This window comes from Phaenicophaeus curvirostris, chromosome 12 (assembly GCF_032191515.1).
Source record: "Phaenicophaeus curvirostris isolate KB17595 chromosome 12, BPBGC_Pcur_1.0, whole genome shotgun sequence".
Lineage (NCBI taxonomy): Eukaryota > Metazoa > Chordata > Aves > Cuculiformes > Cuculidae > Phaenicophaeus > Phaenicophaeus curvirostris.
The window spans coordinates 21,848,268-21,862,005 of NC_091403.1; the positions used below are offsets into that span (position 1 = coordinate 21,848,268).

A 13,738-nucleotide genomic window follows, 5' to 3' on the forward strand; every position below is an offset into this window, starting at 1 on the left:
CACGCTAGTTTTCTGCAGGTGCCATGAGCTGAACCTGCTCAGAGAGGAGCACAGTGCAGAACAGCTCAAGGGAAGCGGTGAGGCTGTGTGGTCAGGAATGAGAAGCAAAGTGAGGGGAACCTGCCAATTTCACAGGATCTCAAAATAATTTAGGTGTAAAGGGACCTCTGGAGGTCATCAAGCCCAGTGACAGTGAATCGCTGCCTTGCCTCTGCTGCAGCATTAAGCAAGCAGACAAACCAGCCAGCAGCCAGCCAGCTATCATCAAAAATCCAACTCTTATGATTTTCCAACGACATTTTTAATGGAACATGAATGTTGATGCAAAACTGCCTTCTTTTTGTATCCTAAAGAAATAAAAAAAAAAAGTATTCTCCCTGAAAATAACAATTAGCAGTTAAATCCCTGACTATAACACTCTAAGTAAGGGAGAATGCTCTAAGGAGTAACAAAACAGTGAATATTTGTGCAGCCAGAAGAGTTTGGAGATGTTTGTTTACCAGGCAGTTTGTCCTGGCTTGACAGATTCCTAAAGAACCCATATAAAGAGCTCCGATTATTGATAGAGTCAGACGGCATGAAACAGTATTTCTAACATGCTTACAAATAGTTTAAAGGAAATTACAAATACATAAAAGACAAACCCAAGTTTACAGTAAAAGCTTAGAGAGCTAAATTCATTCTTCCAGCAAGCACTAAGTTACACGGAACAGAGCTAAGCACAGCTGCCATTATTTTACCTGGAAAAATCAAAGTGGGGAGGGGAGGAAAGATTTTTAGTCTGCCAGTTTTCTGCAAAAGCAAAACAAAAGGAAAAAGCTTGTTTATTCTATTAACCGATTGTGTGTATGGGTGAGCAGTTTAAATAACACATACAATGATTTCACAATGTGCTTTGAGAAGATTCATTAATGTCTTTGGAAATACGAGAAAGTAATTTATAACACCACGTAAAAAAATAACAGAGGGCCTGATCCTGTCACCACTAACTTAAACTGGGCAGAGTTGAGATTTCAGGACCTTCTAACTGATTTAGAACATTTTTCAACAGCCTGTTCAGATATTAGCAAGCCCCAGCCTGACTGGCTCCCAACACATCCCCACTCGCTAAATTACTCCCCTTTCCTCTTCCTCCCCCCTTTATTATAATTTAAAACAAAAATATTTTTTATGTGTTGAGCATCTGTATATTCGGAAACAGCGCCTGCCTTTGCTCCACTCTGACAGCTCTGAGCATTGCGAGCCATTAGCAGCCTGCAAATCAAGAGCTGCAGGCCAGACAGACCAAGTCGGAGCAGCCCACCCTCGACAGCATCCCTGAAACCATCAGAGTTTTGTGAACCTCCGATTTGTTGCCTAATACTGCCAGGAAAACCTGTCTCCTACACAATCAGAGGGCAATTCCTGAAATGCAAAAGGAGTTAAGTTTGCAGAGACCTTTGTGATTTGAAAGAAACATTTTCCCTTTGTCTACACAGCAAGAGAAATGACAAGGATGACTGTATAGACTGAGAGGCTGCGTTGCGGTACTGGCCATTTCCCCAGCAGTAACACCTAAATATGGGACATTTTACAACGTGAGCCTGCACTAAAAGAAGGGCCCTTCTTTCTCTCACTCCCTGTCATCACTGCAGTTGAAAGTGGCTGCTGGAAATACCAGACCTCTGCATGTGGCACATGAGATTCCAATCATTATCCTACAGACCTGTTACGTTTTCACAAGGTACTGCTGATGAGACCAAAATTCTATTGCAATTTATTCAAAAAAATGGAAAAAAAAAAACCCACCAAACAAACGAATAGTAAGTTATTCTTTACGATGCAGTCTCCCTGGACAAGTCTGCATTACAAGGCACACCCATCAGTATCTCCTCTGGCTTCCATCTATAACAGACCCAGCATGGTCAGATCCAAAAGCACCACAACACACATTAGGTAGTTAAATGCTGCAAATACAAGGGCAATGATCTAGAGTTCTCACTTACCTTCTGCTTGTCTTGCAGCATTCATTCATCCAGGAACATTTTTGCATTAAGTTTCTTTCAGTTTCTGTCAACTGAAGCCTCTCATGAACTGAAGCTGAAAACACGAAGCTGTACAGAGTAGGACTCTGTCCACAACAAGCACTGGAACACAGGACCCCTCTAGTCTGCCTCCTTGAAAGCCAACGTTCTCTTCACCACCAATGTTTTAAACTCTACAAGTAAGCCCAAATGAACCACAGCCTCTAAGAAATCTCATGCTTCCTTCTGATAACCTGAACAAGGAGGAATAGCCAGCCAAGGCTGGGACAGCTACATGTGTCACAGTTTCCCACAGTGTCCACCCCAGCCCCAAGTCCCTCTGCTGCCTCTAGATACCAACACAGGGCCAGGCTTGAGCCCTTCTTGGTGAAGAATCCCAGGACCTCTAGTTAAGTTTCAGTTGGAGCAACCTGAACAAATGCCCCATCCAGTTGTAGGACACCGATTAGAGAATCTCCCAGAGGGTTTTGAACCAGATTTCTGGTTCTATTTCATGTTCCTCTACTGCATGGTTTGGTTGAGATTTCAATGCAGCGCTAATAAGTTGAGCTGTATTGCAAATACCTCTATCAGTGCCTGGCAGTCGTTCACATTTCCAAAACAGCTCATCAAGTTAATGAAGGCTGCTACATCTCTTCTTTCCAGTTTGACATTTCCCATAAACGGTAAAAATTTTCCTCTTTGATTCTCTTGCTACTCTTAAAAGCTAAAACAATGTGGCAAAAAAGCTCCACCCTAGTAGAGTTGGACTTCAGCAGCAAAGTTTATTTCTTGTGTTTTTTATTACCTTGCTGCCATTTCCTCGTCATAAGCTGGAAATGTTAAATTATAAAAAAATACAATATTAATCAGCCAATTGAGCTGCCAGTTCTAATTTTGGACAGAAAAATGGACAAAGAAATAATCAAAGCCTTACCAAAAAAAGCAGATGGCTGTAGAGTGCTTCTGGCAGTCATGCTACTCGCACATGGGACCACTTGAGTTTAACAAATTAGACAACAGAGAAAGTACTGAAATGGAAATTGGGGCTCTACTCTATTCAAATTCTTCAAAATGTTTATTTTGGATTTGTACCTCTGCTGCAATTTACAACTCTAGATTAGATACAGCAAGGGTAATATTCTTGACTAGAAGAAAAACAGAATGACTAAACCATTTGCCAAATCGCACAGATTGTCTCCCTGTACACAAATAATACCAACATGTAAACGGTTTCCTAAATAAAACCTAGCACTAAATGTGTCTTCTACTACACAGCAATAAACTCTATCAGGAGAGCACAAGACACTTCCCTGACTCAACTGCAGAACTCCTTCAAGCAAGGCCCGTATCCAGAAGTAAACATGTGCCAGTTACACCGGCATGAAAAAGAAACCCACAGCAACTTCCAATTTCTCAGTCATCTCCATACAGCAGAGACCTCCCATTGCATGTGAGACTACATCCCAAAGCTGCTTGCTCTAAAAGCAGGCCCTTCGTAGATAATGAATAAAAGAGCAGTTGTTTCTAACTTTAGCTGGTTTTGAGACCACAAGGCACAGTGCAACACTTCTTATTCAATCAGGGAGAGCAAATCACTAAAATATTGTTAGTTAAATTAATACGAAGGCTATTGATCCATAGTTGTATACATAATATATTGATAATTATATCAATACATAGGTAGCAGATGACACTAAAAAATGGAAGAAGAAAAGACCTATTCCATCAGTCTTGCTCTAAGCGTTTAACAGCAAAAACTTGAAGGCCTTTGCCAGTGAGATGCCAGCTGCAGTTTAAAGTAAATGTATGGCCAAATATGATGTCACCTACCACAACCAAAAATTAAGATGAAAACTCTGCTGGTCTCAGGGACCAGTCACTCACCAGGGAACCAGTGGTTTTATATGCACGCCTTCCTGAAGAATCCAAAAATAACATTTTTCCGTGGAGCAGAAATTCCTGTAGCGTTCACGCTTTTCATTTCAGTAATGTTGCAATCCAAAACACCAGCCCTCTGTAATGAGGTAATCTGACAATGTAATTTGTAGTATTTTATTCTGTCAAAATTGATCTTAGCATTTCCATAGCAACTAGATCAAAACAAAAGATGGAGCAGACAGAGTAAGTCTCTCCCTGCCACCACCCAGATTTCTATGTAAATATATATGTGTATCTATATAAAGCATTACACATCTAAAAAGTTAATGTTCATGATTCATCACTAAACAATGCTAGAAAAACAGCACTGGAGAAACAGCAGCACGGTAGGATAACTTTAAAAAAGAGAAATGACAGCAAATGTGTAAACTGACATCAATAAAATTGATAATTGAACAGTTACTCTATTCACAGGTATTAGAAAATAAAGTATGTCATTCCCACGCAAACCCTTCAGGAAAAGGTATTACCCATTTCTGGTTGGGAAAGGTGGAAGTGAATACTGGCTTTGCTGACATGAGGTGAAGAATACAATATCCTCGTTCCCAGACAAAATCACCTTTTAAGCATGTTAACATGTTGAACTTTATGAAAGCTTGACTGCCATTTAGCTACCTAAGCTTAGTCCTGGACATGCTGTATGAAATTGTCTTGCAAATGCCTGTCAGTTTATTTTCATAGGAGCTGAACCGATTCCAGATGCTGCGATTACAGAACACCTAAGAAAACTCTGGATGTGGAGCCTGATGCCATTTCCAATCAGCTAATATGGCTAATAGCAACACCACCCAAACCCTTCCTTTTGAAACAGTGTGATTCATTACAATGGTGGGATAAAAGAGGTTGGTTTACTTTAACATCACAGTAGCTTTGGACATTTCTTTGGAGATTTGAGACAGATCCTGAACTCAGACTACCAAACACACAGGCTGTGCAGGTGCATGTGCAAACACCAAAACAGCCACACAGTTCCTAACTTGAGCTTTAAGGATGAACCCCTCCTAACACATGACACGTACCTGCCTCTAGGAACCTGCACAATATCCGAGAGGAATTTTCCAACTACTGTGTAGTATCGCTTACTGCCTCCAGTACAGAAACATGCACCAGTTTTAGCCAGATCTTTAAAATGGCTGGGAGAGAATTCCTGAAAACGGCAAGTCAGCTGGGAAGAGGATGACATACTCACTTCTGTTGTGCTGTATTGCTGCAGGTCCGAGCAGGGCTCTGCTGCTGGCTGCCATCTATGGAGGTCACCGTGTCCCTGCTTCCCAAGCAGCTCCATCAGCCATGGTGAGGGACTGGGGCTGGAAGGCCTTTTGTGTTCTAGGCCATGTTGCTGCTCACTAAGAAAAAGACAGAATGTTAAGTTAGAGAAACACTGATCATTTAAAAGAAGCAAACACTCTCAAAAGCATGGCATCTCTTTGATCCTAAGTTCTCCTGCTAGAAAACAGTATTTGCCCACCAGTTTAATACAGGATACGTGACGGACAAAACATTCTCATTGAATACAGGAAAAAAATTGTGTGCATGCATAATCTGAAGCATAGGAAGGTTCCCACAGGTTATTTACCCTCCTAAATACACTCAAGCCTTTCACCTAACCAAAGACCCTGACCCTGCAAAGCACTCTTCCACTTGATGGCAGTTCCCTTGAGAAATGACAGTGAAGAATTCAATACCAGCAGAGGCTGAACTACATCTTCATACTGAGTTCAGAGACGCTTCTGTAATAACTTCTGTCCAGGCATGGGCTCGTACAATCAGCATTTCAAAGTTTATCTTAGAACCAGCACAGACTTTGATATGTCTTCACATGAATATATTTTTAAAAATGTATGTGATGAGCTGTTACCTTCTTTTTACTTCAAATATCATTGATCTGCTGCTACAGCAGGAGATGCAAAATGCTTATATAGGCATTTAAGTAGTATAAAAATAAATGAAACTACAGATTTCTTCCTAATTATGACTAGTATCTGACTGTCAGAGATGCACCTTTTCCATGTGAAAGCCCTCATTACCCCTTCCTTCCAATAAAGGCAATCAACATTGAACTTAAAAGTTCCCGCCTGCATCCAGTTTATAGGCTTTACCATCCTGCCCTTTGAAATGGAGTCTTGGAGAAGGCACATCAGAAAAACTGGAGGAAATTGGAGATAAAAAAAATTTTAAAATAAAAACAGTATTTACATCTCCCAAATGGTTAGTTTGGAGCAGCAAGGGCAGGAAACGGACCGGTGTTTAAGCTGATTACCCAAGAAAAGTCCTCTGCCTTTTCAGCAGTGCCACGGTCCCTCAGTAAAACCATTTAAATTAATTGGAGTTTGGGGCAAGGGCAGGGGGGGAAGATGTCACATTTTATCTGGAGTGTTAGTGATGTCTGGCTGGAGAAGGGCTTTCAGGCCTGTTAATTGGGCCTGTTTGCTCCAACGCCACAAACACTTTGACATGCAATGTTCTAATAACCCCGCAGCGCAGGTGGCCGCCAGCCTCAGCCGGCTCCTGACAGCCTGGCCAGGGCTGTCGCTTCCGCTCAGCTCCCGCTCCGCTGAGCAGGCGGCTTTGGGCCCGCCGGTCATTAACCCAAATGTTCTCCCTGGGTAGCTTAGCAACCAATTAAGTAGCTGGGATCTTTAACATTTGTACCAGAAATTCACACAAATAAAAGTCTTTTGGGCCACGCTGGCCTTATAGACATGGATCTTATTATGCTTTTTACCTAATTATCAACTTAGCTTTTCTCTTTATGCATCTGAAAAAGGACAGACAGCGGTTAAAGACAAAGCTCAACCAGAGCACCATGTCCTTGGGCAACACTTCCACGGGTGTTTGCATACTTACAAAAACTACATCTTCTCATTCACACTTGCACATAACTGACTAGACAAATAATATTATCATAGTGGGAAGAGCCAGAACTAGAAAGGAAATACTGCAACATTTAGATTTAATCTGCCGAGCATTAGATCATGATTCACTTTGACATAAAAGCTCAAGAGCACATTTAGCTGGGGTGAAACGCATTACCATGTTTTAAACAAGAAGGAAATAAGTCTAATGTTTCATGGGTTGCATTATTTGCTGTTGAAATCCTAATAATTGCCTGTGCTCTACGCTTACGTTATATCTAATGAATTGGTTTTAAATTTCAGAATGCTTCAGCAATAAATTGGAAGATCTGATTTGCTTCTGGCTCTCTGACAAAGAGACAACAGACAAAAGGTTCCCGACACCACACTCTATCTTCACTGCCTTTCACAGCGCATTTTTAAAATACACAATTTTTTTTGATAAAATATTATTTAAAATAGGTAAATATCCAAACACCAAAAGCAGAACAGGTGTCACTGGTTTTCAGTATCCACAGTTAAATATCCACAGGCAAATACAGAGCAATGCTTCCCAAAGGCCAGCACCCACTCACGGCCCAGGAAGTTTTGCTTTATGAAATAAAGCACCAAATTAATGCCCTATATGAAACAGTGGCTGACTCAGCAAAAGTTTTACTGCTCGCTTAACTCAGTCTTCTTCTTTCTTCACACCCACATCCACAAGATCCTAATGCTTCATTCCCATCACCTCCTGCCTTTTGGTAGCCACAGGAAAAAAAAAATCCCAGCAGCTTCCTCCCTGCACATTTGCTGTCTCATCAGCTGACATAGTAGTGGATCATTTCTGATGGTAGTCAAGTCCTGCCCTGGCTTAATATCAGTCTGGAAGAGCGGACTGCAGATACACACTTTTCATGGTACATAACCAGGCTCAGCTGCATTTTCCAACCATGCCTCTCCATCACCAGTCTCCAGTGCTCTCAAGAAAGAACAGACCCCATTTCACCCCTGTGTGATTCACAGGAGGAAGCTGGAAATGTCTTTATAGTTGAGATGTGAACTACAATGTGTGAAACCGAGGCCATCAACCTGGGCTGACTTTCTGCTAACACGTCTGTGCCTTTGTCAGTCCCACGCGTACCAATCACCCCCCCCCCAGCTCGGGGCTTTCAGTACAGCCTGGGTTTTACTCATGACATGTATTCATCTAAACACATTTCCTTCATGCAGCAGCCAGAATGAACATATCTATAACTAAACCAGATCACATAAACCAATCACAGAATAACCAGGTTGGAAGAGACCCACCGGATCATCGAGTCCAACTGTTCCCATCAGACACTAAACCATATCCCTCAGCACCTCATCCACCCGTGCCTTAAACACCTCCAGGGAAGGGGACTCAACCACCTCCCTGGGCAGCCTCTGCCAGTGCCCAATGACCCTTTCTGTAAAGAATTTTTTCCTAACGTCTAGCCTAAACCTCCCCTGGCGGAGCTTGAGGCCATTCCCTCTTGGAGGCCATTCCCTTTAAGCTGCTGACTCTTTCTCAAATGTGCCAATACGATGCCAGTTCCCAGAAGCTGCTGTGATTGCACAAATATGGTTCTCTTATGAACCCAACAGGGTTGCAGGGCTCTGTGAGCATCTGCAATTTCAAGGCAGATAAATGTTACATAAACTCCAATTCCGCAACTTTATTACTGTGTACTATTTCAGGCCAAATTACTCTTCACACGGAAAGCAAACATTGTTGCATTTATTTCAGAAAAAAAGCAATATAAGGTTTACAGTTCTGCTTGGCCTAAAGTTTGTTTATAAACACAAGAGCCGACCGGCCTCATTACAGTGGGAATGGCAGAAAAAAACCACTGTCTTCAAGCTGAACACGAGCCAGCAGCATGCTCTCAGCAAAGTAACATCCATACAGGATGTCATCTCAAGCATGGCCCTGATCTCTTCGGTCGGATGGAGAGATGGTGATCTAGTACAGGCTATCTCAGAGCAGCCTGCAAGGATGTAGCCTACACTGAGCTTCCTTGCTGCAAGGAAAATTACAGTGACAACAGAGCCAAGCTTCTCCTTTGAGACAGATGACAGAACAAGAGGCAATATCAAAAACTGCGCCTTGGCAGGTTCAGATCAGAGATTAGGAAAAACTTCTCCAGAAGAAAGGTGGTGTAGCCCCAGAAGAGGTCACGGGGCAGGCAGGGAACCTCACTTCTCAGAGACGTGTCATGCTATATCTGTACCTTTTGACACATTGGCATTTTTGGTGATGAAGGATCCCGTTAAGGAATCCTTGACAAGGGTATTGGAGGAACCAGAGATATTTGGCACTATTTTACCCAGTAAACTCCTCAAAAGGACCTGTCCATCTTTTTTAAATACCCATACGCCTTTAAAAGCCTTATCATAAACTGCCTAATAACCATGGCTCCGTGCTCTGTATCCCCAGAACACCACACCATTTGGGGGTTTCATTCACATGCAAATCCTTGCACTTTTCTCCGGTCGACTACTCCCTATGAGTACAGACATACAAGTCAGAGCACAGGATCTGGCCATGTAAGTTGCATCACAAGAGCAAACTCCACATATTTGAAAAGATTATCAGTCAACTACAGTTCTTTCCACTGCAGAAACAGTTACTCAGTTAAGATAAACAAAGAAATTCCCATGCACTGAAAAGGAAAACCTATTAACTGATTAAACATGTGAATCAGTTGATAAACTGGTTATCAAAGTTCTGAAAACATTTTTAACAATGACCCTTCCTGCCATTTTTAACAATGACCCATAAAAGCTAGAATAATTCAGCACTTTACAGGAAACCAGCTGGACAGAAAACAGAACGTATTCCTGGCCTAAGAAGCTGCCACTGTGCCATATGAGCTGACAAATTTAGACACTAATTATCAGTAAAGTAATGATAAACATTTTAAATACCAATTAAAAGCTCTGAACAACATTTTTTTAAGGTTTCTAACTCTTTTTAGCACACAGAATGAATTATCAGTCATATTCCATCTGATGTATACTTGGAATCCATTCCTTGTTTCAGGCTTTTCAAATGACTTCAGAAAAACTTATTAAAATAATAAACAAAACCACCAAAATCCTTAATTTTTAGGACAAGTGGAAGATCTGGAAGCAGAGTAGGAACACAAATACCTGTCTTTTTTTTCTCCTGCTTATCACAGCCACTCTGAGATCAGCACAGACATTGTGTAAAATGAAACTCTACATTTTTACAGAAACTGCTAGGTATCAGACGTTTCAGTTACTACGCGCTCAGCTTGGATGCCTTGAAGAACTTTAAAATGTTCAGATGGTGCGAACACAGAATATTTAAGTCGCCTTTTTCCAGACAGCCCAGAACCAAGTACCAGAATTATCTCCAAACATTTCTAGTGCCTGTTAACAGAAACTTGGTTACTTACAAATACATTTACAGCTACAGCTTCTTTACACATCCCAGCTGTACCAGTATTCAGTTAAATCGGTTTTCTATTCTACTTCAATATTTTTGCAGTTATAAATAACATACATGCTTTGGTCTTCTTCTAGGGAAGAAATCTAAGTAGAGCTGTAAAAACATAAAAACACGACGCCTAGATTCATCATACAGTTCAAGAGCAGAGTAGTGCTGCAGGTAATTGATAACATATACATAATATCTATGCTTCCATATGGATATAGCTGCAGCCATAGAACAGGAATAAGTCGTCCTAATATTGCAGCAAAGATGAGTATACTTTAAATTTTAAAAGCTTGTGTGCATGCAATGAGTTGTCACATCTAACGCGGACTGATCCCTTTAGCAGTTGCCCTGTCTTGTGAGTGAAGAAGTAGCTGGAATGGAGAAATGTCTCAGGGCCTTACCTAGATGATAGCTAATGTAGCTTTCATGTCACTGCACTGAACAGGCTGAGGACAATTTACATCAGCTGAGGATCTGTCAGCTGCATACAGAGCTCAGGACGTGGCTTCTGCCCACAGTGAATCTGCAGCTCAAAGGGGAATGTGCGTCCCAGCACGTTCCATGAGCAGAGATAAAGGCTTGTAAGTGACCACGAGCCCATGGGCCAGGCCCTGCTGCAGGCAGATCCACCCTGGCTGACTCAGAGCTGCAGCCCAGGAGCAGTGCAGGGTGACCCACAGATTCTTCTTATTAATTGGTCATTCTGGATTATAACAGTGTTGTAAGTTCAGATAACAGGAATACTTCCTATTCATGAAAAACCTGAAGGAAAAAAAGGAGTCTTCATCACGTTGTTTTTGGTTTGAGTACTTCTGAAGCATTTCATTTCGTTTTTGAAAAAAGATACAAAGCTCCAACCAAACTGCTGCCATAAATTGCAGTTTCATTTTAGAAATTTCACAATGAAATGTTTGAACTGTTTGCACTCTTGAGGCAATATTTCAAATTGAATAGTTCAATGAAATTGCCTTAGACTGACAAAACAAGGAACTGTGTCAAATCTGCAGTTTCTCTAAAAGAGCTTGGGGAGGGGAAGGAAACAGTTAACAACGACCCCATTCTGTCTCAGAGTGCTTTTATTTAAAAACAAACCATGTGTTAAAAAAAAAGAAGGGAAAAAAAAAATCACTGTCTGCAACATTATAGTTTTCAAAGATTGTGTAGCCAGGAATTACAGATAAACCCTCTTAAAACCATAAAGAAAAGTCTTTCGATAGCGTTCAGCATATTGAACCGGCTTTTCCTAGTGTTTGGAGTAATAAAGCTGTCAAAGAACTCAGAAAAGGAGAGCTAAGCATTTCAAGAGTCAGATACATGAACTCCTATTAACCCACATTAACATGTAATCGTTGCTGTGCGCACACTGGTCTCGGTGTCAAGTGCTTGTAAAGGGCCCAAGGAAAACCTCTGCCTGTGAGCCGGACAGAGTAACTGCGGTACTGTCCTGCGAATTCCTGACAGAGACATTCTTCCTGACCAGCACCAAATGTATGAGCTATTCCTGGACACTTCTCATATGGCCAGTGAATTTCTGAATGGAAAGAGATGTTACTTCACTTTAATAACTTCCTTGTTTTACATCACACCAAGAAGTTTCTAGCTTGCTGAAATCTAAGAACTGAGTAAATCATTTCAGTACAATCATGTATGACTGCTTCAAGGTGCTGAGCAGCCCACAGCCTCACAAAGGCAGCAGGGCCTTGGGGATCATTCACTTCAAGGCTTTGAGACAGCCTGGCCAAATCAGCGATGATGTGGCAGGAGAAGATGTAGGACAACTTCAACAATTTCATCATCCATCTGCTGAAGCGGGCTGTGTCTGACACAGAAGGGGACACACCTGTACTCCTTCCAGACATGAACCCAAGCTGTGAAACACCACAACATGGACAGCTTTTCGGACCCGGCTGCAAAGACCACACAGCGCCTCCTCTCCATCACCTAGAATCAGCAGCACAGAGGTCTCTTCACCGCTCCCTTGGGCACAGCAAATATGCACCTTTTGAGAAGCAACAGGAGTGAAGTGGAGAGGAGGTACACAAGGCTTTCTGTAAATAAATCAGAAGGGCAAACAGCAGAAGGAAGAGCCACCTAATCTGAAGGAAAACATTTGCACAAGGAGCAGTGTATATAAGCCAGCCATTAATAGATTTCTGCTAGAAATTAGAAAAAGGTGGAGGAAGATTCTGGCACAACCTTCTGACAGGATGGGAGAAACACAAACCACACAAAAATGTTACTGTGTTTTAAAACGTCTGTTTATAAATTCACAGAGATGATTAGAGGACACGTTGACCTGTGACTGCAGGAACTGGTCTTTCTCAGTTCTTACCCTGGACCTTTGCTTTGTGTACCCCCAAAATACCCTTCCTTTCCAGCCAGGGCGATGTTCTGGAATTTGTTTAACGCTCATGAACTACAAGGGTGTCACTAAAAAGATGACGTAGGAGTATTCTCAGAGAGCAAGATATGATTGCGTAGATTTGGATGTGTTTACATGGGGCTGATCATTAGTTCAGTTGTGGAGGTTGCTGATGCAGGTGAACAGGTTACCGTGTCTGCTAGGCTGCTCAACAACACCTCTGCCCATCTTCCAGACCTTACCAGAGAGATGTACTAGCAGAGCTGCGTGTGTAACGATGCCCTAACTGCAATCCACAATGACAGAGGTTAAGAAATGCTCCAAGCTTAGCAGTTTCCCCTCAGCTGAGCTGGGATGAGATTACAGACGCCTCAATACCAGTCAATCAAAGGGAGGGTGCTATATGGCAGCTGTGAGAAGGAAGGTGGGATAACCCTCACCCAGTGCAGGGGCTGCTCTGAACAGCAGCTGTTTACAGAGATAACAGACTAGAACTGCCCTACCAAAATAGGCTGTATTTTATGGAAGTGTTTCTGGGTGTCCTGCTGTGCTTCCTTGAAGAGACTGCTCCTGGACAGGTAGCTCTGCTGAAACCTCTGGCAGTAAAGGGCAGCTTATCAACATATACTGGTGAGCAGGTAATTATGAAGTCAATTCTCCAGGCTCCATAAAAGCACAGTAGAAGCTTAAGGTGCATTTATTCCTCTGGGTTTCGTTCCATGCATTGTAATCTGCCTCCCTCCCTCCCTCACCTTTCACCATCCTGCTTTAACAAATATAGCCCGGGGGAAGTTTCAGAGCCTGTACCCTCACCTCAGGTTAAAGTGGTTGCTGATGACAGACAGAGCTAAGCAAGCGCGCTCAGAACCTGAGCTCTCAGGCAAGAAGCACGTAGCTAAACTTTGCCAAATTACTTTCAGAAAAGCCTCGATTGAAAGGGATCTTCATTGTAAAATGCTGAAAGACACACACATGGAAACCCCCGAAACCACCAAATGGCACAGGCAAAAGGCAGGAAACAGCCTGGGGTTTCTGACTCTCACAGAACTGCTCATTTTCAGCTGATGACCACATTGATTTAATGTGTTTCAGAGCAAACACCCTTCACATA

The 13,738-nt window shown here is 42.2% G+C and overlaps 1 long non-coding RNA gene across 1 annotated transcript in view; it reads right to left on the minus strand.

Moving 5' to 3' along the window:
- Nucleotides 1-3,896: 3,896 nt before the first annotated feature.
- The window catches only part of LOC138725520 (uncharacterized), a 43,755-nt gene continuing 33,913 nt past the window's right edge, over nucleotides 3,897-13,738 (minus strand). The window contains exons 2-3 of the long non-coding RNA XR_011338254.1: nucleotides 5,134-5,290; nucleotides 3,897-4,020 (exon numbers count right to left, since the gene is read on the minus strand). This is a non-coding gene — a long non-coding RNA (uncharacterized lncRNA). The remainder of the gene's footprint in view (nucleotides 4,021-5,133; nucleotides 5,291-13,738) is intronic.